The 26,107-nt window shown below is 45.5% G+C and overlaps 1 long non-coding RNA gene across 1 annotated transcript in view; it reads right to left on the reverse strand.

Annotated features, from left to right (window-relative positions):
- LOC146186033 (uncharacterized) overlaps positions 1 to 16,220 on the reverse strand; it is an 80,463-nt gene extending 64,243 nt beyond the window's left edge. Inside the window, exon 1 of the long non-coding RNA XR_014707836.1 lies at positions 16,133 to 16,220. This is a non-coding gene — a long non-coding RNA (uncharacterized LOC146186033). The remainder of the gene's footprint in view (positions 1 to 16,132) is intronic.
- Positions 16,221 to 26,107: the final 9,887 nt, after the last annotated feature.

The following is a 26,107-nucleotide window of genomic DNA, read 5'->3' on the forward strand; positions in this document are numbered from 1 at the left end:
AGCTGGCGTAGTGAAGCTTCCGGTTCAAAACTACGTGTTCACCGCAATTAGGCAGATTTCCGCAATGAGGCTCTCGTATTCACAATACCCAGAGTTTGTGCGCTGCACGTTGCTGTGCGTAGTGACCTGCGTTAGCAATTCTAACAATGTGATGCTTTTTGTTTTGTTTTGTGGGGTTTAACATCCCAAAGTGACTCAGGCTATGAGTCACTTTCCGGGACTCCGGGATTCGATCGCGCTTCCTTGGGAACAGTAGTCGAGCGCCGTAACCACTACGTCACACCGGCGGGGTAAACGATGTGATGCGTACGCCTTATTGCGGATAAGCGCCTCATTTATTCATTCATAGGGCGAGCACCTAGTTTTGCCGCTCGACGAAAAGCGGTGCTCGCTGCCGAGACTTCCCACCCACCCACCCCTTCTGGATGCCTAATGCTCGGTAGAAGAGGCGAACCGAAAGTACAGAGAGGGGCATTCGGTTAGTTTTCTATGCATGACGTGGCCACAAGGAGAAGCATTCGTACTGGATGGACTTTTTTTTTTCTGAAGTGGCGCTTGGCATACGCACTTAATTTCGATTCATATATAATATCCCCGTGTTAAAAGACACTTTTTAGGCTGAAAGTACATCCTATTATAGCACTGCGCTTCCACATTTTGTCCGTAGGTGTGCCGGAGAACGGTACCTTCTCATTGCAAGGCCCGTAGCTGCTGAGACTACAGCGACATACAAAGCACTCCTTCCCAACGAGCACGTAATTTATGCTCTTGTCGTAGCCAAACGCACAAAATGTTGAAGACATTTTATCAAGGTGGTAATCTGCACTTGTAGTCGAAGATTATGCCGGAATCGGTCCTGCACATCCCCATATGCCTACCGGCTGAGTTGACGATCATGCACCCAGTGATTGTCGTTGGAGAAATAGGTTAAAAAACGCCTCTTTATCGGACGAGACAACCTGCTATACACTGGAGTCTCCGGTGGTAACGCCTTTGTAGCTGCTTCCGCATGTCTCTGTGTAGGAAATGAAGCGATTAGGACAGTAAGAAGCGGCACGTGAGCTTCAAAGGTAGGCATTTAAATAAGCAAAAATGGTGTTTTCCTATATTGCAGTGCTTAATTGCTTACGCAGGTCGCGAAATTTTTGCTAACTGGCCGCTGCTTCGTAGAAATGCCAGCAGAATCAGCGGAAAGTACAGCTTCTAAGCAACGTGCTGCCATTAGTGGCGCAAACTAGTAGCCGCTACCTCACTGCAGCGCAGGTGAGCCGACGGAACACGGTTCTTAAACCGTAGTCTTGAACGCTACGGTCGGTTCCTTTAATATCGGGGCCTATGACCGGGCATATGTGATATATGAAACTGTTCGAACACAAAACAAGTACAGCCGCGGGTAAACAGATAAGCACAAGTGATGTATTTCTGCGCCGGCAGGTAACAATTCTTGGCACTCAGCTTACGAATACGCCGATCAAAAGAGTATCAGGCGCGTTCGCAAAGAACGAAGCCTCACTAGCAGCACGGTGAAATTTTCATCGCTCTGGTCATTGTGCTCAAACTTTTTTATCCGTAACTATACGAAGCATCAGCTTCTCGGTCTGATAAAAAGCTCTGTTCTTGATCATTCTCAACAAATAATCTTTCTTCGAGGTGCGAATTTGTACGAGGCGTGGTGAAATGATTCCACCCGATCGTAAGGTGCAAATCCCACTGCATAATTCCAGTCCTCACAATGTTCCTATAACGGCGTTTCGAAACGGGTACCTCGCCCCAAAAGCGCCGACTGCTCTCAAGCCAAGCCGAGCTAAACCGAGATTGCGGAAAGCTCGTAAAACGTCCGCCCATTTTGGTGCGGCATATTCACAGTCGCCTTAATGGCCCGACCTCGATGGGGCCCCTCCGGCACGGGTAACAGCCCTTCAAGTGCCCAGGAGTAAAAGTGGTCGCGCCGTTTGAGAAGAGGCGCGAACTACCATTCCAGCGTCTTCCGAACCTGCCTTCTGCGGACGTGCTTTGATTACTCAAAGATGCGGGAACGCATAGAGCTGCGAACGACCTCCCCAAATGAAATTGCTTTCTTCAAATGGGGCTGCCAAGTTTGCTGACCGACATGTGGGTTTTCGCGAAAAGGACGAAGCAGCTCTTTTCTTCCGTATCTGAAATAGCCTCCACGCATCCCTACGTGTTATATATTTGGTTCATTTCTTTATTCGTTTTTTTACTCTTGGTGTGAATCGCGAAGCTTTCAACGCAACGAGTGCCCACAGGGCTGGCCCAGTCTCTGTGCAAATACATGTCAACCGGTACAATTCCTATTCCTGCAGCTGACCCGTGTCACACGTTTGAAAAAAAAAAAAAAAAAAAAAAAAGTTTTATTTTAGATTTTGGTTCCCCCTCCATTCCTGAATCATCACTTGGAAAGCTAGAAAGTTGTATTTTTCTTCTTCATCGAAGCTAAGATGTTGATTGAGCTAGTGAAAAATACAGGCCAATAATTTACTCTGGTTGACCTCTTTGAACTGTTATTGTTCTCCTTAATGCACATAATGGTTCGTTGCCATCGGTGATTGTGGAGGCAAATGAACATTGTTTGGAAGATGCTCTTATTATTTCTTATTGTTCTACTAGTACAACTTCCTTGTAAGGATCGATGCTATATTTTATTTCTTCTAGCATTACTAATTGATCACCAAATGCAGGCTTTGTAATGTACGCTTTATAAGGAGCGTCCTAACTACATGTTGTAAACTGGGACCGGACACTTCAATAATAAAAAAAAAGGTTGCACGAAGACGGTGAAGAATCATTTCAAGAGCGCGAACGGGACACTCTGTAACTTGCAACAGATTGTGATAGCTAACAATGGCATTAGGAAAACGAACTTTGCACGAAACCCTCGGCGCGTGTTATTTCATTTTTCTTTTTTAGTGTCGGGTAAAGTAGCGAAGCCTCTTTCTCGGCAAAACGCCAGCAAGCCATTTCGGCCAGTTCTTTTCCCTGCCACCGTCGGCATCCTACAATTTACAATTTAAGGACCCGTATTGTGCCATATTGTCCCTTTGCAGAAGGATTAGTGGGTAAAAGAGCACATCCTCAATTACAAGGCAGTTGTTTTAAAACTTGATTTCCAATAACTTGCATGCTGTGGAGTGGCATCTTGAAGGTTAGAACGAAGGGCGGAGCAGGAAAAGCGAAAATAATGGGGGTTCTACAATTAAAAATATAGCATGTGTCATGCCAATAATGTCATACCGGTTCTTCCGTGGTTTATTTCGCTCATTCTTGTGGGTATCAGTCGTCTTTCCAGTGAGGGGCGAGTGTGACCCTACGCTGTTGCACAGAAACAACGAAAACAAGAAAAAAAAAACTAGAAGCTGAGCCCTGAAATTGAAGAAGGGGCCTGCTGTGCTCCTCAGTAAAAATGATAGGAAAAAGAAGTAAAGCCATCCAGGGAAAAACGCTCGCCCCGATGGCGATGTTATATCTCGTTCCGGAAGTAAGGAAGGACTTAAGTGGGGCTCAATTTTCTCCAGAGGGCGAAATACGCAATATAAATAACCCATTCTGTTTTGCTGCCAAAGAATACAAAGAACCCAGGAAGGCAGGCAACATAGAAAGCTTTCCATGTATGTGCAAATTTAAAATATGCCTTGATTCTTTCCCAAACATCTAGGTATAGTGGAATCCTCAATATGTGAAACAAGAGAACCTACAGATATGAACGAGGGAAAACAGGGAAAAAATTGGGACGTACAAATATCTTAAGAATAAAGGAACAACATTATTCAGTATGAGGGAAGGCATTTTCCTTTAAACATAATTTAAGTCAATGGGTGTAAGCCAAGACGGCATGGCCAAAGAAGAATGTAATTCATCCTGCTAATAATCATGATGTCACAAAGCTGAGAAAAGGGTATGCATTTGAAAAATCACTAGCACTATCAAACACGCCGATATGAGTGCACGAAAAGATATGGCAATCGAAGCCCTCCACCACGATCTAAAGAGAAGCAGCCGAAATTAGCCTTCAAAACCTGTTATGAAGCCGTTGTAACACCAAGCTGAATTAAAATACGTTAAAAACAAAAGGCGAAGGAGTCCACCGGTGCGAAGTATGTAAATTCATTGCTGCGTCAAGTCCTCGCCATTCTTAGCGATCACCTTATTTCACCTCCTAAATATCTCAGCGCAAGCCCGTAAAATCTGCCGCGTCATATACAGTTAGTACCACTCTTATTTACTTCCAAAAACACTCTCTAATCTCGTTTGCAATAGTAAAAGACGAAGAGGGTATGGAAGGGCATACTGCGCATGACAGTTAAAGCAAAAAAGTACCGACTATCTACTTCATTCGTGCGGTGGCGTATGTGTTAGTACCGAATCTGCTTTCCAGTCGAGTTTCAGCTTCCACGCAGCTTCAGCTGCTCGACACATAGCTGAGTCCGTGACTTTGCTTCGATCAGGGTCTGTGGCACCGTGATGCGTCAGTAGGCGTATGCGCTGTGGTGAGTGAAACCTGCTGGAGGTTAGACGAACGTGGGTATAAGGACCTCTGGAGAGTGCAAATTGCCATGTAGGTGGTTGGTGTAACGCCAAATACATTCAACGACAATGGGCGATAGCAGATACTGGGGCAGGCAAAAATTTTTTCCTTCCTTTATTATTATTTTATTTTATTCAATAAAACAGCTTACTACTACTACTACGATTAGAGCATGCTGACAGTATATCCATGCGACGAGTGATAGCAAACCATGTAGAGATAGCACTCTAACAGAATACCTCCGGGATATTTTTGAATGCTCAGAAAAGCAAAAAAGGAAAATTAAAGCGGTGCAATTTCATGCCGACAGAGGGGAGCCAACGGCCGGATTCTCCCCATAGACATGCAATTCCGAATTCTAGAAGTACGAGGAGGAAAAACAAGACGCGTGGCGCAGGCGCATGTCAAAACACGTCCGGGAAGAAAAGGCCGTGTTGATGCCAGCTGCACAAGACAGGCCGCCACATACAAACCTACCCGAACCGCCAACGTCCGAGCTGAGAACCGTCTGAACCGATGACAGCAAGCACAGAGATGCTGTCGCCCTCCGAGGACAGACCCGTAGCGAGGAAAAGCTGGTGAGACAAGTGCAACGCATTTCCTTCCGCTAGAACTAACGTACTGACTACTCCAGCAAAAGAGACATCCTGTATAAGACGGTTTGAGAACGGGTAGATCCGGCTCCTCATTTCTTTCTGTCTTCTCTCTCTTCTTTTTGCTTTGTTTTCTTTTTACTCGCTGTGGAGACGGAGAAAGAGGTGGAGTAAATGAAAGCATTGCCAAAGAGAAATAAAATAAATCAAGCCTATGCGTGCAATGAAGAAAGAAAGCGGCCGTGCCAGTGCAAGCTGCCCTCTCGAAATAGGGATAGGAGGTTTATATGCATAAACACCGTGGGCACTGCGAATTTTGAAAGAGTTCTAAGTTCTGGTAAGAACACTTTGCCTTTCTGCGTGAGCTAGTGTTTTCATGTAAAATAAAACAATACGAGACGGAACTTACGATTCATTCTAGCGTAAATACACGATGAGACAGAAACCAAGACGGTTTTCCTGAAGTGCAAACTTAGGCAAACGCATGGAGCGAAGTCTCAGTCAGCTGACAATCCCTATGACAAGGGGACTTCCCAAGACGAATGTAAACCCTGCAATACCGCGGTCGAAGGCGACTATTTCTTGTTTGTTTATTCTTGCTCTCTAAGCACTGCCATCGGGCCGTATGTTTCAGCAAATCTTTTTACTTAAGTGCATAACTCTTGTGATGGGAGCTCGTCATGGGGCAGATTGGGTTTTTTAGGGCGCATGCCTGAGATGCCCTTTCCTGGCTTAAGCCGCGTCGGCGTCACCGTCACCATCGGCGCAACCGTTGGGCAGCTATATAGGGTGCCCCAATGTGGCTACCCTGTCAGAGTTGGCACTGGCCAACCTGGGGCGCGAGGTTCTTCTCGGACTGCCGCAATCCGCTACGGTCATCCGGATCATACACATCTCGGACAGTTGGGCGAAGGCAAGCGTATACGTGAAGGCAAGCGTATACGTTAAGAAGGTTCTATACAGATTGTAGCATATATTTCTTTTGCATAGCATGAACAAGCAAGCGTACCGAAGGATGAATCATCGCCCATGATAGCTAAGCAGAATCTCATGGGAGAATATAGCCTGATGGAATTCGCCACTGATGGGTGCACTTAACACGTTGCTGTGCAGCCGCTCACCAAAATACCTTCATCCCCGGGGGACAGCGTTTTCTTGTAAGTAGTCGGAAATAGAAACGAAGCGGGTCGTTTGACAACTAGATCGACATTTAGCGGGCAAGCGCATCGTCAATAGTGTCTTCTTTAGAGGAGCTCGGAGCAAGCCAAGGCATATCTGGAGTGCGTACGCTTCCGTACGCGCTTAAATTTCAGCAAGAAGGAAATGTTTATATTACGGTGTATTTGACGACTACCCCTTATGCTCGGGGCAGGCCAAGGCTACCTGGACCGCGTACGCTTGTGTATGCTTTTAATTTAAGCAAGAAGAAAATGTTCTTAAGTGTATTTGGTGACTGCACCGTATGTAGCCTACAAATAGTCTCGTAAAAGTCATAGTAATAAGTGCTCAGTTGGGCCCCATTTTGTACTTGCTACAAAGCAAAGAACGTGGACAATTAATAAGCATTTTCCGTACGGTATGATAAGCCTCAACCATGAACGATTTTGTTCAGTGGCAATTCCCAAGCATATGCGGTGGGAAAAATAAGGTATCACAGCTCCGTGAGCACTTATCGGGTTGCGACGCAAATTTGCTCGTGAATGCGGCCACAACACTTTGCTGCGCTGCTAAGAATAAACCCTGACGCCGTAGCTGCCTTGATGTAGAAGACACAAGTTGCAACATAGCACGAAATTAAGGCAATGTCCAATCAGAAGCCCGAATGCAGATATCAACATAAGCAATGACGTGAATGTTAGCTGTTCAGCCAAAATGAGCAAATATCACAATGTTAAACTTATTTTGGCTGAGAAGTACTTCGTGTGGAACCCCACGACAACTGAGAACAAGTTCCCTCTCCGTCAGGCATAGATATGTGAATTGAGCGGCCGCTGAAGTACATCGCAAACCACAGGTAACGCCAGCCGTCAATGCCCAAGTCGTCAATCAATTTCAAGAAGAATGGCGCCAAGTAGCGCTTTGTTGTAATTGTCACCTTCAAGTCTTACAGGAAAGCAGCTACCAGTCTGTGGCGAACCTTTTCGCCTTCCACTGCAACAGCTACGTCGTCGACACCGTCGTTGAAAAGCGTCACCGAAGAAACCCAGTCTACATCTACGAACAAAAAGCAGCTTTCAAAAAGCTATTCAAGTCTTGCCAGCATCATTGGCTTTTCCAGCAGTACTTGGTACGGAAACGGGCCGGTATAAGGTAGGCTCGTGAGGAGGTCTTCCAGGTATCAAAAGAACAAATGGGCGGTTGACATTCTAGTATTTTGGAGACGTGCTCAAACTCCAAACTTGGTAATGGTGCCAGCGTTGTGCCCACAACAATATCGAAAATCACGTCGCTGCAGCGGCACTGTCAAAACCTAAAAAGAGGAAGCTGGTTCGCACAACCCAAACACTTTGACAAGACGCAAAGTGCCGCCATCACCCCCCCCCCCCTTCCCCATTCCCACTTACCCCGGCTCCCTTGCTGTGTCAAAACAGATGGCAAACGAGCAATGAGAAACCGTGAAAAGCATGCGGCGGGGGACTCCCGCAACATATAACTTTGCACTAGTTTACAGAAAGAGGAAAACCTCAAGTCGTCAGTAATCGCCGGCAGGACTTCCTTGTTCATTCAGCGGTCGCAGCTGGTTAACAAGAAGGCGCTCATGATGATGGTTCGTGGAAGGTAGGCGGAGTCGTTCATGATGGTAAGGCTTGCGAAGAAGGAAATGGATGCCGAGAAACAGTCCAGACGCTTACGTGCCCAGACATGTTCGTTGTTGCATTTAGGTTTTAACGAACTTTAGCTCGTATTTATTTCCAACCTTTTTTGCCGTGCGTGGCTTCCTACTTAAAACATTTCATTGCTGAATACCATTTGGGGCATATCCCAGGAAATAACCGCCCTAAACGCATAATTGTTTTATCCTTTAAAAGTGCCTTTCAGTCCATGGTAAAGAGTTCGATCCCTTCGATCATAAGTGCGGCTCCGTGCTCTTTACGTAGATAACGTTCTCTTTGTGACATAACGATCTCTGTGGAGGTAATGTCTTTTGTGTGAGATGTACTCGTTTGCTAAGGCAGGGGTTTGTCTGTGTGGCTCCCCTATTGTAACCTCAGCTTGCTCTTGTATGTACTCGTAAATGGTAAGCACACTTTTCTTCAACTCTCATCAAGATAGCTTAGATTGTTTTCCTTCAAGCCGAAGCAGCAAACAATTTTCGAGTGGCCCATTCCAGGAAACAATTCCCGCCTTTATCTTTTCATCACAACACCGGTTATGCACTGGGGAATGAACAATTTTGTAAAAAAAACTAAAGAACCTGAAAATTACTGTCGCAGACCCGACATCCTACCTCGAGGAGCAAGAAACAAAGCATCGCAAAGCAGCTGTAACCAAAGGATGGCTGTGGAAACTACGTTGCGAAAACAATGAGTCACGGAGTGACTTCCTAACTCTCGGATACAGCCTGCAACGATGCTGGCGCTCAGCTAGTGCGATTTTTCACAGATGCTCGAGGTATGCATTCAGGATTCCAAATATGCTCGTCGCAGAAAGCTTGAATATTTAAAATCTTTATTCCCTTCATGCTCTCAACAGATTGAGGACTACGAAAAAAGAAAGCTGCAATAGGTGGCTTGACCAATCCGCAGCCCCGTATAAAGGCGTCTTCTGGACAGCACCCAAAAATAAACAAGGCAATGAACAAATCAAGGCACTTGATCAGTGCAGGACAAAAGTGGAACACTCTGGCCAGATAAACAAACAGTGCAATTATAAATGCAAACAAAAAAGCGTCTAATTAATGTAAACGGATTAAACACAAAACTGTAAGCAGAATTTTGAATTAGAATTTGAAATCAAAAGAAAATGTTACAAGGGTTCAGCGCTGCTAAACCAAATATTGAGCGAAAGAATTAGCTGCGGGTGACCGAGTGTTCTCTTTTTCTTCTTCCTCAGCCTACATATAAAGCCTCGCTTTAACCAAGCCGTATGAACGTGCCTTAGTGGCCTATAGGGGTAACGTGAATGCCAAGATCCTGGCAGGCTTATTCTGACATAACCGTCTCATGTGAAAAGAGAGACCAAAGTTGGCAGCTCCTGCCATGCCGTGTGTCACGTGGGGTGTGACGTCACAGCGTCACGTGGGTAAGACGTGGATACCGCCGCGCTACGCCGACCGTTTGAGTTGGTAGCCCAGCTCTCACCCTAGTGTCACGTGGGGTGTGACGTCACAGCGTCACGTGGGTAAGACGTGGCTACCGCCGCTCTACGCCAACCATTTGAGTTGGTAGCCCAGCTCTCACCCTAGTGTCACGTAGGGTGTGACGTCCCAGCGTCACGTAGGTAAGACGTGGATACCGCCGCGCTACACTGAAAGCTCGAAACCTAGAGTAGTATTGCTTTCGCAATAAAAACTGCGTGAGGTCTTGTAGCAATAAGAAGAAATTATTTGGGTGCCAAAGCTCCAGTATGCGGGCGAAGGGCAGACCGACTTGGCATCCAGAACGCAGAGCACAGCGGGCCAGACCCACACCCGGGACTCGTAGCACGAGCGCAGTACACGGCTGCCGCTCCCGTTATCTGACGGACTTAAGGCCAGGGCGAGCGAAACGTTGCCAACTCAGCACAAGGAGCGGGGGGAACTGACGACAACGCAATCCTGGAGGCGCCGCTAGAGGAGCTAGAGTAAGAAGGCTATACGAAGAGGACGCACAGTGCGTGTCATGGATGGAAATTCACGAAGGAGCGAAGGACGTCACAGCAATGATGGCAATGAATAAGCAGCCAAATAGCTAACCCCCGAGAGCGGGGAACAGCAGAAGTTGTTATCGGAAACACATACTTTAGAAGTGGGCCTCTTGTGCTCGCGATGTCGCTCTGCGTCTGGGAGCGAGTGAAAGCAGTCATAGATTGGCGGCGGCGGCGACTCGGAATTCGTGATTGACGCTAGTGATATTCGAGGCCCTGCCGATGAGGGAAGTAAAATGAGCAAAGCGCCCCCGCTGACACTCGTGCGAGCCCCCTAAGAAGCCATAGGCTAGAGCTCGTGATAGGGAAGGCTCTGAGTACGCTCTTCTTGGTTTTGACCACCTGAACAACTAGGAACGACAAGCACAGCCAGATCCAGCTCTTGACGAGTCTCTTGCGATGGGTCCCGTGACCGAACATGGAAACTTGTTTGCAACTTGCAGGCTTAGCAAGTCGCTAATGCCATAGGGAAAGGTCATATATTGTAACGAACTATAGTTTCTCCAAGTGCGCCCCCGGCGCAGGTAATGATAGACGGTACTGGGGATGGCACAGCCACTTATGGATTCTGTTCCGCTGCAGCGCAAAGGAGGGCATGGGCACGCAACCTCTGTGGGGCCCAGCACGTTTCACGTGGAAGCGAGACTGTAAAGTGCATAATACACAAAATCAAACGCTGTCATGCAACATCGATTCATTGGCAGCTGTGTAAAAAAGCTGACACACCGCAGTACTAAATGCGTCCCGGTACGTTTTTGAGGCAAGTCACGTGGAACAGTCAAGATGGCTATGGAGCCCTCTAAGTTCCTCGCCGCCGGCGTGTGCCCTTGTCCTCTCCCGTTTCTTTAGACATGCATATAGTAATCTGTTGAGAGTAGACCTGCCGCGTCACATGTCTGACGTAGCATTGAGGTGGCGGTGTACTTTGCATTGCCTTTCGTGGTGTTCGAACCCGCTTCCTCTTTTTCGGCCCAGACAGTACAGCTGCACCATTTTCTTCCCGACGTCAAGATAGGAAATAAAAACTGAGTCGACATATGCTCTGCTGCCACCGCAATAGCTATGCGCTGAAACAAAAAGAATCTAAGGGCTCCTTTGTTTACTTAACTATAGAGATGCTGGAAACACAAGTAACCCATAGCCGTCGGATTGGTGATCATCCTACCTCACTGTAGCCTCCCAGCATTGTTGGACCCGAACTGCAACGCTAGAGCGACCAGCGTTAGCGTCGATCTGAGGAGCATATGAATCACGTGACATCATCTTACTACTGCTGGTGCAGACGCTCGATTTGTCAGGCACCTGGTAGCTCATCTCAACTCGCAGAGAAATCTTATATTATAAATGCAATGACTTCTTGCATCTCACTAGTAATGTAGGAGCTTCCGCTCTTTCCATCAACGACGCTAGTCGGTACGCGCAGTCGTCGATTTAAACGGATGCCGAACTACGGTTCGGCAACTCACTTAGTCGAAGAACCTAGAGATTGGGCGCAATCTCAAATTATAATTAAACAGGTCACGTCCGGTGTATATAGAAATAAATAGGGGAATGTAATATGAACGCGCAACTAAACCGCTTAGGAAAGTATCACAGCGCAACAGACCAACGCGCGGTATCCCACTTCATGCGCACTGAACTTACGCAGTCGTCCCCATGGTGCCTACTTCTGAAGATCACCAGACTAAATGTTGCGCGCGACTGCCACTACGTCCAAGCCGCATGGCAGAGGTTTCTACCAAACTGCGACGGAGGAATGCTGCCGAAAAGCAAGCACCCCTTTTACTTCCCCACTAAATTTATACCGCTTACCGTGAAACGTAGCCGTAATGCGATGGTTATTGCTGGTCCTTCTTACAGTTGGTAGTTCTGTAGCCATGCGTTACCCCTTAGAGATTCCAAGGTAGACAATTCGTCGCCATGAACTTCTTTATCCTAAGGTTTCAGAGATTTTCAGAGATCACAATAGAATGTAGAGCGAAAGCTTCTTTTTTCTTTAGTTAAGATACTGCCATATGCAGGGGCGGACGCCTTTTCAGGTTATTTAAATTTCATTTGACTGCTCAAACCATTTTGCTGTTTATTAGGCAGCACGAGACTTTTAACGATGACTTCAAAATTTCTCCCACTCAAGCTCTTATATGCACACTAATTCATCCGCACAAGCAAATTACCAAAGTTAGTCAAAAATAACAATAGCTATTTTCATTGCCTGAGAAACAAAGGACGTCCACAAAAAAGCGGTTGTATGCATTTTGGAGCATGGTCTAAGTTAGCCCAAACCTTCGAAAGGCTCACTCAACTATCGTATTCAGGAAAGCTATTATAAAACGAAGCAGGAGATGATGGTAACAGTGATTCTCCAGACCCCGTGACAGCTGAAAGCGAAAACACACATTCAAAACTGTCCTCATCGCGGAAGGAGGAGCAATTCTACGCCTCCAAAAAGGCCGCGCTCTGCGTCTTGGCTGCTTTGAGCGACCAGCTCGCCGTCGTGCTCCGTTAGCAGGAAATTGAAACGTCGCATAACCAAGAAATGAATAAGCACAACGCCTCCATTTCTTCCTTACCCATCCTCCCGTTCTCTTCTCAAACCCGTAAGGACAGAGTACCATAAAAGCGAATGTAACGAACACAAGTACGAAATGAGCGGGAAGCATGTAAGAAAAGAACTAACATTTAAGTATGATAAAAAGTTTCGGCAAAAAAACAGAGACATTAAGAACATGTTCTCTTTTTCAATAGCGCAGGAAGAAAACACCAGTAGAAATGATAAGTGTGGGCGACAAACACTGACCATAATGTGCGCCGTGAGTGTAGCAGCAACATCGTAGTGCTTTTACGATGGAGTTTCGTTAAACAACAGAGAACTCCTGCCTGACTTTAGCAGAGTGAAGCAACTGTCCCCATCCAACAGGACTTGAGAGCAGTCTTTCTGCAAGAAGCATCAGCACGAGTACGAATCTAAGCCGGTTTTACTTTTTTTCGGTAGCGCAAGTGTGCAAGAAAAAAAGCAATGCGCCGAAAACTTCACTCACTAGAGTCAATTCCACATTTCAAGTGAGATGTTTGTTTTTCGACGGAGAGCCATCGCGTCTCAATATCAACTAGGACAGGCACGGCCAATGTACGTAAGCGCTCAGATCGCCCGCAGCGTTAACGTCTTTAAGTGCATAAATGGCCAAATGGAACCGCTCCATGCGCGAAAAAGAAAAAAAATAAGGAATTGGCGAATAGCTTTCCTTTCGCTGCAGAAATGCTGAATCCGGCTAACACTTGACCAGCTGGCGTGCAGAGGGTAAACGGGGTTGCGAACTAAATGTATGGAATGGAATTTCACGTGTTCCATCGAAGGTCTTGTAAGTCCTATGGAGGGGCTACCGTGGCTCCTGAAACGATTCCTTTATTGTGTTCAACGCTCAAACTCTAGTCTGAACCCTTACAAAGTTTCGAGCTGATGAAATACAACCTTGGTACTTAGTGCCGATGGTACACCACCTCTTCCGTAAGAGATAAAAAACACCATCACATTTTTTTTTTCTTTTTTCACTTTCTCCCTTTGGTGACACTTCGAGAGAACGCTTCACATTTTCGCAGTCTTGCATGCTAGATGTTTTTTTCTGTGGTAATTGAAGCGGTAATCAAAGCCATCCAGGCTATGTGATAACATGACCAAGGACTTTCTAGTGGTATGAAATGAGATTAAAATATCTTGGCTATACGCTGTCCTGCTTATCGATTTGCTTGGAATTCAAAAATATACGTAGTAGTTATGTACCCTAGTGCCTATGCTTCAGGTAGGAACACGGAGGCAAAATGAAAAGATAGAAGATGAATTAAGGACAGCGCACCGAGGTATGACAAAGAAAATGACCATGGCAACGTGGGTTAGAAAACAAACACTAGTCAGGTACGTACTAGCAAATATCAACAACAGGAAATGTACTCAGACGGAGCACTCGCCGCGGGGTATAGTTAGTGGGTGGTTTGATTGGGAAAAACATCAGGTTCCAGTCCTGTATGAAAATATTGTCAGGGTCAGCAGAGCCATAGCTGCCCCGAAGTCATAGTGAGATTATTAACTTTTATGGGAATGAGGGGCTGCGACCAGTGCAAGATGTTTCTGGAGGTTTACAGGAGTGGCGTTTGCCTTGCAGAACTCATAAAGCAGCTAATGGTCAATGGGTATCCCCGCTAACTTTAACCAAGGGTTAGAAATTTGAATATTTCAGATAGCCCAGAGAAATAAGTTGTATACAGCGGCCAACCGTCTTGCGCACCACAGGTAATTTTTTTGTCTCTAAAATAATTCATTGGTTAATTAGGCTAATTTTTCTAATTTACTTTTTATAGACTTCACACAATAAATGTGATTTGCAAAAATGAAGAACACCTTCAAAAGCCTCCATTTCATTTATTTGCTATAAGAAATCCACGCGTGTACCTTTCTTCCGATCCGCAAGGAATGCCCGCGAATTACAAAAAATATCACGTGACGCGAATTTGCGCGCCAAGATTGACCTGCTCTCAACGATGGCTTGAGAGAACAAAATCAGCAGCGGTGGTGACTTTCAGCGCCAGGGCAATATGTGTGCGGTGTTTTTTTTCGTCCGCGTGAGCCAGTCGGCGCATGTGACGGTGCAAATTGCTGCGAGTGTGGTGAGCGGCTGACCAGGCGTTAGCCATCGCCTACTTATCAACCTAACAGTGGAACTGGGCCATCGAGACGCGGCCGAATGTGATTTTCGTTCACTCAATCCACGATTGAGAGCAGGGCAATCGTGGCGCGCGATTGCGCTGGTCACGTGAATTTTTTTTAATTCGCGGGCTCTATTTGGAGCTGGAAAAAAGGTATACGTGAGGCTTTCTTTACCGCAATAAATATAATGAGAGTTTCTGAAGGTAGTGTTCAACTTTTCAAATCCCATTTGTTGTCTAAATTCACTAGCAAGCCAATTAGAAAAATTCACCTAATTACCTTTTTAATTATATTCAAAACAAGAAATCGTTTGTGGTGAGCAAGACTGCTGGCAGCTGTATGCAACTCATTTCCCAAGCCTATCTCAAATACATAACTTTTTAAACCTTGTTTCAAGTTTGCTGGGACACCTCTTATCAGTGGATATTTCATCATGCGTATTCTCAATGTAAACTGCCTCTGCACATACACCGCACTGCAGTTTTGCATTTCGGCCCCGTCAATAGCACGGCTTCAGTAGAAGCAGGCTCATCCCGCTACCTAGAGTTCAGCGTCTTGGCGACATGACAGATGCTCTACCGCAACCGCTATCCCTTCTCGACAAATTTCCATTGAAAAATACTTTTTGTACGCACGAACACGCACACGCACACGCGCGCGCACACACACACACACACACACACACACACACACACACACACACACACACACACACACACACACACACACACACACACTCAACGTGGCATTCCAAATTTTCCTTGGAACGAGGTAATACTGGCATTGGCAGAACTTTGAAGAAGCATCGAATTTATTCGAAAAAGTGGTCACCGTGCTCAAGGTGTGCTTTGTCACAATGTTTTCAATTATTTTTATTTTCAATCCACGTTGAATATATTGGGCCGATTTAACATGATTCCAAACTCCAGCGTAAATATGTCATGCCAATGTATTTGATTAATTACTGAGTGCTCATGCGACTTTTCGGGGAGTTAGTAAGTAATCGTGACCCGCCAATACCTAGTCAAGAATGTTTTAGACCCACGAAATATTAAATTGCATACTCACGCAGGTACACTGCCAAGTCGTACGAACACACAACCGACAATCACGGAGCAGTTTGGCGCACGAGACATCAGTAAACAATCAGTAATCAGCAGTGACGTGGGCGATTGTGCATGCAGTTATATTCTAATAATGACCTGAAAAAACTCATATGGCTGCATACTCGTGCGAAAAAAAAATTCGGTGCACCTGAAACGCCTTAAAAACGCGGTGTATCGTTCTGAGGGTTCGATTTCAGCGTTAGAACGCCCAGGCATAAGAAAAACAAGTTATAATTAAAAGGACGAAGGAAGGCGGTGATGCCTTACGCTCATAAGATATGCATTAGCGGCTTAGCCGCTTAAGTGTGCTGTTCTCATTATACGAGACAAGTGGCAAGTGACTTACTTTTGCAGGAAACGAGCTTCACATTACATCGCAGCACTTGTAGGAAACAACCGCGAGTGAAGGCTGCAAACAGCAGCGTGAAGCGGAGAACACTCGAAGCAAAAAGCTACAGAGAAACTGTTGAAACGCTCAGCGTTGAAACGATTGCTGCGCCAAAAGGCCAAGTGAAGTACTGGAACTTTAAAATAAAAATAAAAGAACAATAAAGGAACTAGTATATTTTATACTTTCACATAAACTTGCAACGATAGAAAAATTCATTTTTGACTAGAATGCGTACAACAAAAATACGGGCTATGCGTTGCATCGCAACCGAGCGGGATGACACTAAGACCAAAGTTGCGGCACAGGACATAGGAAAGGATACTTGCCTGCGCGAGTGGACCAGACCGTCACCACTGAGATTCTAACAAGGCCTTCCCATCACCTTCTCTCCATCAGCGAACGTCACGACAAGCGGATGAGCGATAAAGGATCAGCCACTGAATCTGCGGGCACAGGCTTGGCTAAAGGGGCGAGACGACATCATGTGACTCGAGTCAGATTCGCGCTCACACCTTCATTTACTGGTACTTTATCGCCATCCGCCTGTCGTGACGTAGGCTGCTGGGGTGCGCAGGCCTTGTCAAGATATCGCTGGCACCGACCAGGCCCGCTGAGCCAACTGCTAACTCATTTGTAGCAGCATTCGAAACGTAGGTGCCATGCATCTGTACACAATCGTCAGCCACTAAGCCAAGAAAGAAGAGGAATTTGCAACATGAAACAAATGTCATCGCTCAAATATCTGCTTCTCGTCTTGAAGATCCTCATGTAACCCAATTACTGCTTTAAACACGGTATTTTGGCTGTCCTCGATACGGACGGTGGTTGGGATAAACCTTGCCTTCAGCTTCAGAGTTCAAGTGAAAGGAGCGCTCTTAACAACAGGGCTTTTGCTTCCCGAATAAACAAGTTTGAATACCTAAATAGTGCTTAGATATGTACTAATTTGTGTGGCGTTTTCTTCAATTGCTGGGATAAAACATGTTGTTGGAAACGTTTGTTGCGATTTGAAATTCTTTCAAAACGGCAGTAATTGTGTCAATAGTTGAAACGTAATTGCAGGTTGCAGAGAGACGTTATTAAAATGTTAATAAAAGAATTTTTGAAACGTTTCTTGAGAAAAATCAGAATAGACACCCTAATATGGGCGCTTTGCCTTGACAGATTTTGGTCTTGAGCAAGGTGTTTGTAGCGTTTAGAAACTGTTTCAAAAACCTTATATGACTGACGTTCTGTGTGTCGGCTGTTATATTCTGATCACTGTCACTGGCCACTCGTTAGTTTCGCCTGATTTTGTTATCATGCTAACCCAACAAATGCTAGAGAACAAAATGGATCCGAAACCAGCAATGGAGCGCTGGAAAACACACCCCCAGCGCTTTTTTTTTTTTTGTTTTCGTTTGTTTTTTTTTTTTTTTTTGCTGACACGAGCGGCAGATGACGCTCCTTATAAGGGCTGAGGCACTAATAAAACGCTCGCCTTATGTATAGAAAGCGAAAGAAAAAAAAAGAGAAGGCAGTCCATGATTTCAACGTTCTCTTGACATCGTGCTTGACATCGTGCTTTCGGCCGATCTTACCAACGGTCAACAGGTGCGGTGACGTGGAAGTCACACCAGATGCCCGTACAAAATGCCTATAAGCACATGACGTTTTAAGTGCTCGCCACTTCACGGAGCATCAGTAAAATTACACAGCGGTAGTAAACGAACGCTGGCCAGACAGCACCGAACATTAGATTAATGTTATAAATGTTAAAGTAATATTTTGAATAACTCTAAAACAGCATAGCATATACAGGTTGTGTCCGGAAAATAATGCAATCGTTTTTTTTTATTATTATTTTTTCTGGCGCTCTAGTCGATCCTACCACGCTCGGATGGGTTGAGTTAAGCAAGCGGGACGTTCAACATTTTATCACTGCCTAGCGCCGACTGCTCTGAGCTCTTGGAGCTTCATGATCGCTGTTTCAGTGTGTCTGATAGTGCCCTTGTCACGACGTGCGATGGCATCCACACGCGAACAACGCTACGCGATCAAGTTCTGTGATAACTGAATGAGAGTCTTGGCAACACCTATCGAATGATTCAGCAAGTCTACGGGAAATATGCTTTGTCCTGCTTTCGTAGTGCCGAATTTCTATTGTCATAGCACCGTGAACCGCCAAAGTTCCGGATGGCAAACCTCAGAGCCCCGCGTCCCAAGAAGGCAAAGATGAGCCAGTCGAAATTGAAACAATGCAAATGATCTTTATTAACGCCAAGCGTGTAGTTGACAACGAATTTGTACCGCAAGGACAGGCAGTGAACGCTGTATGCCAGGTGGGTGTGCTCGAGAGACTGAGAGAAGGGGTCCTTCGAGCTGGAAAGGACATAGCCGATATCTGGCAATTGCGCCACGAGAACGCTCCCGGCACACTCTGCGCGTACGGCAGTTTCTGGCCAAGCACAACTTGGCGAAGCTGCCCCGGTCCCTCTATAGTCCTGACCTGGCTTTTCCAGAGTTCTTCCTTTTCTCGAGGATCAAGAGAGCCCTGAAAAAAAGGCCGTTTTGGGGCATCTAAGGGATCCTCCGTGACAAAGGCTCTAAACGACCAGGAATGCGTACAGTGCATGACAGAGTCGCTGGTAAAAACGTGTAGATGCCAAAGAGGACTTCTTAAAAGAATTGAAACGTTTGTAAAGATATCGTGGATAATTTCTTTTCTACCGATATAATTGCATTACTTTCCGGACACACCCTCTAAATTTCAAACAGAGTCCCAGCACTTTTGGCCTTTTTGGTTCCAGTAACCATGTTTTTTTCAAAAACATATCTATCCAACTAGAGCTTTGAGATGATGCCCCTCGTAGAATGAAAACACAGCTTTAATGTTTTGTTAGCAAGATTTGCTTATTATTCATTCGCCACTATCACTCATGGAATGATTGTCGGCGATGGATATAAAAGGTTGAATCTATATTTGTTCAGAGGTGAGTGTAGGAGCTGTACTGTAGCATACAGTTGTACTGCATTGTGGTCTTTGTAAAGCGTGCAAGCTGTGTACCATCACGAGTGGCGGGTCTATATGCTCGCGCAAAGTTGCTCTACATTTTCATAAATATTTCGTTTAGTTTAGCGTTTGGTTTGGGTTAGGGAATTTAACGTCCCAAAGCGACTCAGGCTATGAAAGATGCCGTAGTGGAGGGCTCCGGAAATTTCGACCCCCTTGGGTTGTTCAACGTGCAATGACATCGCACAGCACGGGTGCCTTGCTTTTCGCCTCCATCAAAAAGCGGCCGCCGCAACCGGGATTCCATCCCGCGTCCTTGGGCACAGTATAGTCGAGCGCCGTAACCACTGCGCCACCACGGTGAGGCATTTTCACAAATGTTACATTTATATTGCATACTTGTTATATTTATGTAGTTTAAATGTTCATCAAAACATTCACTAACCCTCATATGTAACATTTATAAAACATTTGAAAAAACAAGAAATTAACAACGTCAAAATAACGTTCGACTCAAACAAAAACGTAACATCGCTGTAATATTTTTATTTATTTATTTATTTATTTATTTATTTATTTATTTATTTATTTATTTATTTATTTATTTATTTATTATAGTACCTCAAAGGCCCACGAGAGGCGTTACATGAGGGGTGGGCTTACATCAAGTTATTATATCTTCAATCAATGATTTGAAACGCGCGTTGTCGAGATGAGTCGCAGCTTTGGCAGGCAAACCGTTCCAATCTTTTGGTGTTAGAACAAAAAATGAATTGAGATGAGATGACGTAGATGCATGAGGAGGTTGGACGGCTTGTTGGTGGTTGATCCGGGCTGAGTAGCGTTGCGCAGGGGTGATAACGGCAGTGCGCAGGGGTGAGTGGTAGAATTTGTGGAAAAGACAGAGCCTGGTGGTTTTACGGCGGGATTCTAGGTTTGCAAGGTTAACTTTGTTTTTTAGTGATGAAACACTTGTGTGACATGAATAGTCTGAAAAGGGAAATCTTGCCGCTCTGTTTCGGACGGATTCGAGTGTTTTTGTAAGGTTGGATTGGTGTGGGTCCCAGATCAAGCAAGTATACTCTAGTTTGGGGCGGACTAAGGTTAAATAAGCGGAAATAAGCGGTGTTACATGGGTGGAAACTGAGCAAGGAACTACGGAGCCACGTTTACTGGTACGCCATGTTCCTCTTATATCATTGGACAACCGGACCAATCGCACAAAGCTGCTAAACACATCCTCTCTCACGGTCGCCTTCCAGACACGTTTTCCAGCTTGGCTGTCACCGAGACCCTCATTTTCTACAAGCAAATATCTTTTCTTTTATGTTTGGATACTTCGGCTACGTGTAGTTCTACCTACAGTAAGTACAGCCCTACTATCAATGTCCCATCATCGCGTGTGGACACTAGAAAGCTGCATGGAACTCTCCTATAGACGCGAAAAAGTTTCTATTCCATTAAAAAAGTAAAAAAGGTAATACTTCATTCTGTCTGTTGGCTTTTAATGCGGGGCTGCAGTGAAGACATTTTTGTTGGCACCATGAAGCACTTTATTTTTATTTATTAGTGCAGGAATGCCAATGAAGATTGCAGAAAACTTCAGAGGAAGCTACATCCACAGGTCGGCGGACTCATGAGTCGACTCACTCGGGCTCACTCGGGCTCACACTCAGATCATTGTCTGAATCGTCAGTGAGTCCGCACTCACATTAAGATCATGATCTGAGTCGTTAATGAGTCTGAACTCACACTCAGATCATGACCTGAGTCGTGAGTGAGCCCGGATGTGAGCCCGGGCTCACACTCAGATCATGATCTGAGTCGTGAGTGAGCCCGGACTCACACTCAGATCATGATCTAAGTCGTGAGTAAGTCCGGACTCACACTCAGATCATGATTTGATTTGTGAGTCTGGACTCATACTAAGATCGTGATCTGAGCCGTGAGTTCGGACTCAAACTCAGATCATGATCTAACTCGTGAGTCCGGACTCACATTTAGATCATGATCTGAGTCACTCACACACACACACACACACACACACACACACACACACACACACACACACACACACACACACACACACACACACACACACACACACACACACACACACACACACACACACACACACACACACACACACACACACACACACACACACACACACACACACACACACACACACACACACACACACACACACACACACACACACACACACACACACACACACACACACACACACACACACACACACACACACACACACACACACACACACACACACACACACACACACACACACACACACACACACACACACACACACACACACACACACACACACACACACACACACACACACACACACACACACACACACACACACACACACACACACACACACACACACACACACACACACACACACACACACACACACACACACACACACACACACACACACACACACACACACACACACACACACACACACACACACACACACACACACACACACACACACACACACACACACACACACACACACACACACACACACACACACACACACACACACACACACACACACACACACACACACACACACACACACACACACACACACACACACACACACACACACACACACACACACACACACACACACACACACACACACACACACACACACACACACACACACACACACACACACACACACACACACACACACACACACACACACACACACACACACACACACACACACACACACACATACACACACACACACACACACACACACACACACAAAGATAGGCAAGATTCTTGGTGCGTACTACGAAGTGGTGATATACGGTATGGTTGAAAGTAATATACGTATACGTATAACCACACATATTAATGGTGATCTATGATATTTATTATAAGGTGGCTCCAAAATGTTAGTAATTCTAAGAGAGGTGCCGTAATAGTATCTTCTCAATTGTTCCTTTAGTCGCAGAACTTAGACCGTCGGATGAAAACGCGATTCAGTTGTCCGTTGCGTGTAAAAGCATCAGCCAACGTTAGTCAGCCGTGAATTTAAATGGGCAAATTAATCCGATTGAGAAGAAATGGGTGAGAAAGTGCAGGTGAATCTAAATGATGGTTCGTATGAGTTGTGGAAATGAGTGAGTCCATGATGAGTGAGTCACGATGCGTCGAAATGAGTGAGCACAAATAGGCCGTGAGTAGAAATGAGTGAGTCCACATGAGTCTGAGTTCAGATGAGTCGTGAGTCGAAGTGAGTGAGCGCAGAAGAATCGTGAGTCAAAAATTAGTGAGTCGAGACGAGTGAGTTCAGTTGAGTCGTGAGGTGAAATGAGTGAGTCCATGAAGAGTCTGAGTTCAGGTTAGTCGTGAGTCGAAGTGAGCGAGTGAGAGCAGATGAGTCGTGAGTCAAAAATGCGTGAGTCGAGATGAGTGAGTTCGAATGAGTCGTGAGCTGAAATGAGTGAGTGAGCCCAGATTAGTTATGAGTCTGAGTGAGCGCGAGTGAGTCGCCAGCTTGAGTGAGTTTTAGTTCATGAGTGTGAGTGAGTTCGAGCCTTGTGAGTCTGAGTGAGAGTGAGCCCGCAGATGGCCCGAATTTTTCTGAGTGAGCCTGAGTGAGCACACGTAAATTTGCCGACCTATGGCGACATCCGAGGGCGTCCGGTCGTTTGTCGTGTCAGCACACTTCGCTAGTCTATATTACCCGTGCTGCCATCTGAGAACAGTTTACTAAAGACAACGCTGGAGTAATTTCGCACAACTGGCGCAGGGTGCGCTCAAATCGGCGGTCCCTAGCCGAGGCATGGGCCGAGGCGCGAGCATCAAGGCACTGTGCAGTCCCTTCGGCGGCCTTAGGCATGCAGGTAGTAAAAACCCACGCCAAAGCTAGCGCTAGAAGTACGTCTGATTTGACAGGAAGAGTGTTTTCGTACAGGCTTTCACTTTCAATGAGCTATCGGCTCGCCACTGCTGGCGGTCTTCCAACCGCGAGAGGTTCTCTAAGCCTTGCGCCATTCCTCCTGCTCACGAAAACTTCCGTTGAGTAGGTGCTCTTTCCAGATAATTAGTCTACTAACTTAAGCGCTGTCAAGTCGTAATGGAAAAGCGAAAATAATACAAGATTTTGGAGAGTGTGTACTTCTGCGCTTTGCCTTCTTAAATATTTGGTTCCTCATTGATAGCTGGACTAAATGCATGGTCCAGCTACAAACATCCATAGAGGGTTGCAGTTTGAAAAACATGCAAAAGTAAACACGATCAGTACGACTGATGCGGCAGAGTATGCGTTATGATGAGTGTGACCTCCCTGTCAGAACACCCTGCCATACACTGGGAAAATGTAAAGGGTATGACAGGCGTTTGAAATAGACTAAATTCCGGGGTCATAAGCTCCTCCTTTAAAGTATGACGCACGATTAATGCCTTCTGTCTGCCAGCTATCGCCGAGTTTTCCCTTTCGCGTTAATGCACTTCTCTACTGAACTAATCCCTAATCCCCTAATCTCTTTCTCTGCTTTCTCACGCATGCTCGTCCGCATACATTAGTAATTAAGCGACCCCATTACATGCAAGAGCACCGGACATTGATACACAGCTCCACTTGAGTCAGGATGTACGAATGTGTCTGCGTGTCCAAGCAGTAGCGCGCATCTGACCCAGGACTCAAAGGCCGCTGTGGATCCGATTTCCATCTCATCCTTCCATCGATAAGCCCGATTTGAGCAACCTACCAACTGGTGGGCGTCATGTGTTCTGCTGACATCACATAATCCGCCGACAAATCAGTGCGCAGCCATGTCATGTGCAATCTACAACCTGCCAGAGGCATGGCCCTGATCAGTCGCTTCCAACTCCGTTGACGATGCCGAATTTTCTGCAGAATGGAGCATACCATCCTGTCGCGCTAAAACGAATTGATTAAATTGATTTGATATTCACCCAGACGTCGCGTTTATTAAGATCATACTTCAAGACCAGGACATAAGAAGAGTGAAAACAACTTTGATAAGTCCGCGGTAGATATTAGTAAAGACATTTTTGAACATTGGAGGCTTAAGCATTGGAGGCCAGATGTGATTTCTGGACTGAAATACTTTATCCTAGGTGCTAACGAACCGTCACAAGCAACATTTTGCGGCGCAAAGCACACATTCGGCAGTAAACCTCGGCCAGTTGACAATTATCTGATTGGATACGATCACCTCCTTTCGTCGCGCTACATGCTCCACATAATGGCCGCCAACATGACGGTTGTGCATACTCCCTATAGCCTAAGTTAATGAAATTTGTGCTTTAAAATAAAGTTGTAAGACTGTGCTAGGTATGGCGAGAAAAATTTCCAACGTATATAGGAAACATTTCTTACCCTGTTGGCATCCATCACCCACCGCTTCAAAAGAGACGTTTATATTATCCTTTGATGCACTTTTTGTGAATGCAGAATAAAGTGAAATAAAAAGCCTGAAGTGCTTTAATATGTGGTCATACAAGAGAAGTGTGGGGAGCGTAGAGGAAATTGCCGCTGCTCGAATACAATTATAAATACCCCGTAAGGTGAATACGTCCACGCCAGACACTGCGTACATTAATTCATCAGATAGGGTTGCAGCCTGAAAGTTTCAGAAGCAAGTCTTATCTATGTAATTAGTCGTAGTGAGTTTAGCACATTTTGCATTGCTGATTTTGTTATTGAACTCTGCCAAAATAGAAGCCTGGGCGAGTTGGTATGTATACATTCTAAAACAGCGCAAAAGAACAGGGACGAGAGAACGAAACGTACAACACGAGCGCTTTCGTTCTCTCGTCCCTGTTCTTTTGCGCTGTTTTAGAATTGTTATTGAAGATTCAGAGGAGTGATGCTTGTACTGCAGGCACTAGATGACGGCTGCTCCATTTACAGCAGCACACCACTCCTTCATTTTTGACATTGAATGAACAAAGCTGTGCAATTTACAATTCCCACTGCAGATACATGTGCGACAGGCATTTCAGAGCCAGGCTATTCCAGCATCTGTACATAGTGTCAAGTCGACTGATGTCTCATCAGTGCTAAAATGTGCTTGCTTTATGCCACCACCATACTAGACAATACAGTTATTGTAGCTTCACATTTCTACTATTGAGCCACCAATGTGAGAGGACTAAAACCTACAGTTCTTAGTCAGTGTGCATCATGATGCAGTGTACATTTGGTTTTGCTTCAAATACATGCTGTTCAAGCACGAATAGTGCATTGACAGACCCTATCATCAAAGGCATATAGTACACTTCTCCTAAAGGGCCACTGAAAAACTACTTCAGGAAAACTTCTAATGCAAGAAATTCATAGAGGTGATCTTTGTAAGTATTTGAGTCATATTTGAAAGCTGTAAGTGGAACCAATAATTTGAAAATAATTTTTAAGAAATTGTCTTGGCTACCACTCGCAGCCGATTTGGCCGACACATCGCCGTGCACCAGCCTTCCCACTGACGTCAGTGGAGCTGCTTGGCACGCCAGCTCATTAAATGCTCCCACGTTAGGCGAGCGGTACGGGGCGTGGTGGGGCGCCGTTGCGGGGAGAAGAGGAGCATCATTTTCGATCATCCAGATGTTCGGTGCTAATGAAGCTAGCTTAAAAAAAAAATTGTGTTGCAGAGAGGATTGATGAGACACCTGCTGCTAGTGCGCGTTTTATAATTGTAGTAAACAGAATTTCATGAGCCCATTAAACCTCCATTTAGTTGAACTTAATCTACTCTGTAACAAAGTGAGGGAAGTGTATTTTAGTAATTTAAACAGCGCGAACAAGGAGAGACAGGACAAGATAAAAGGAAGCCACAGTACAAGCGCTGACTCACAACTATGCCTAAGCCTTTACTCAAAGGCCCAAATAAAAACAAATACGACGAAAA

The sequence above is a fragment of the Amblyomma maculatum genome, chromosome 6 (assembly GCF_055883805.1).
Source record: "Amblyomma maculatum isolate TAMU_Amacu chromosome 6, ASM5588380v1, whole genome shotgun sequence".
NCBI lineage: Eukaryota > Metazoa > Arthropoda > Arachnida > Ixodida > Ixodidae > Amblyomma > Amblyomma maculatum.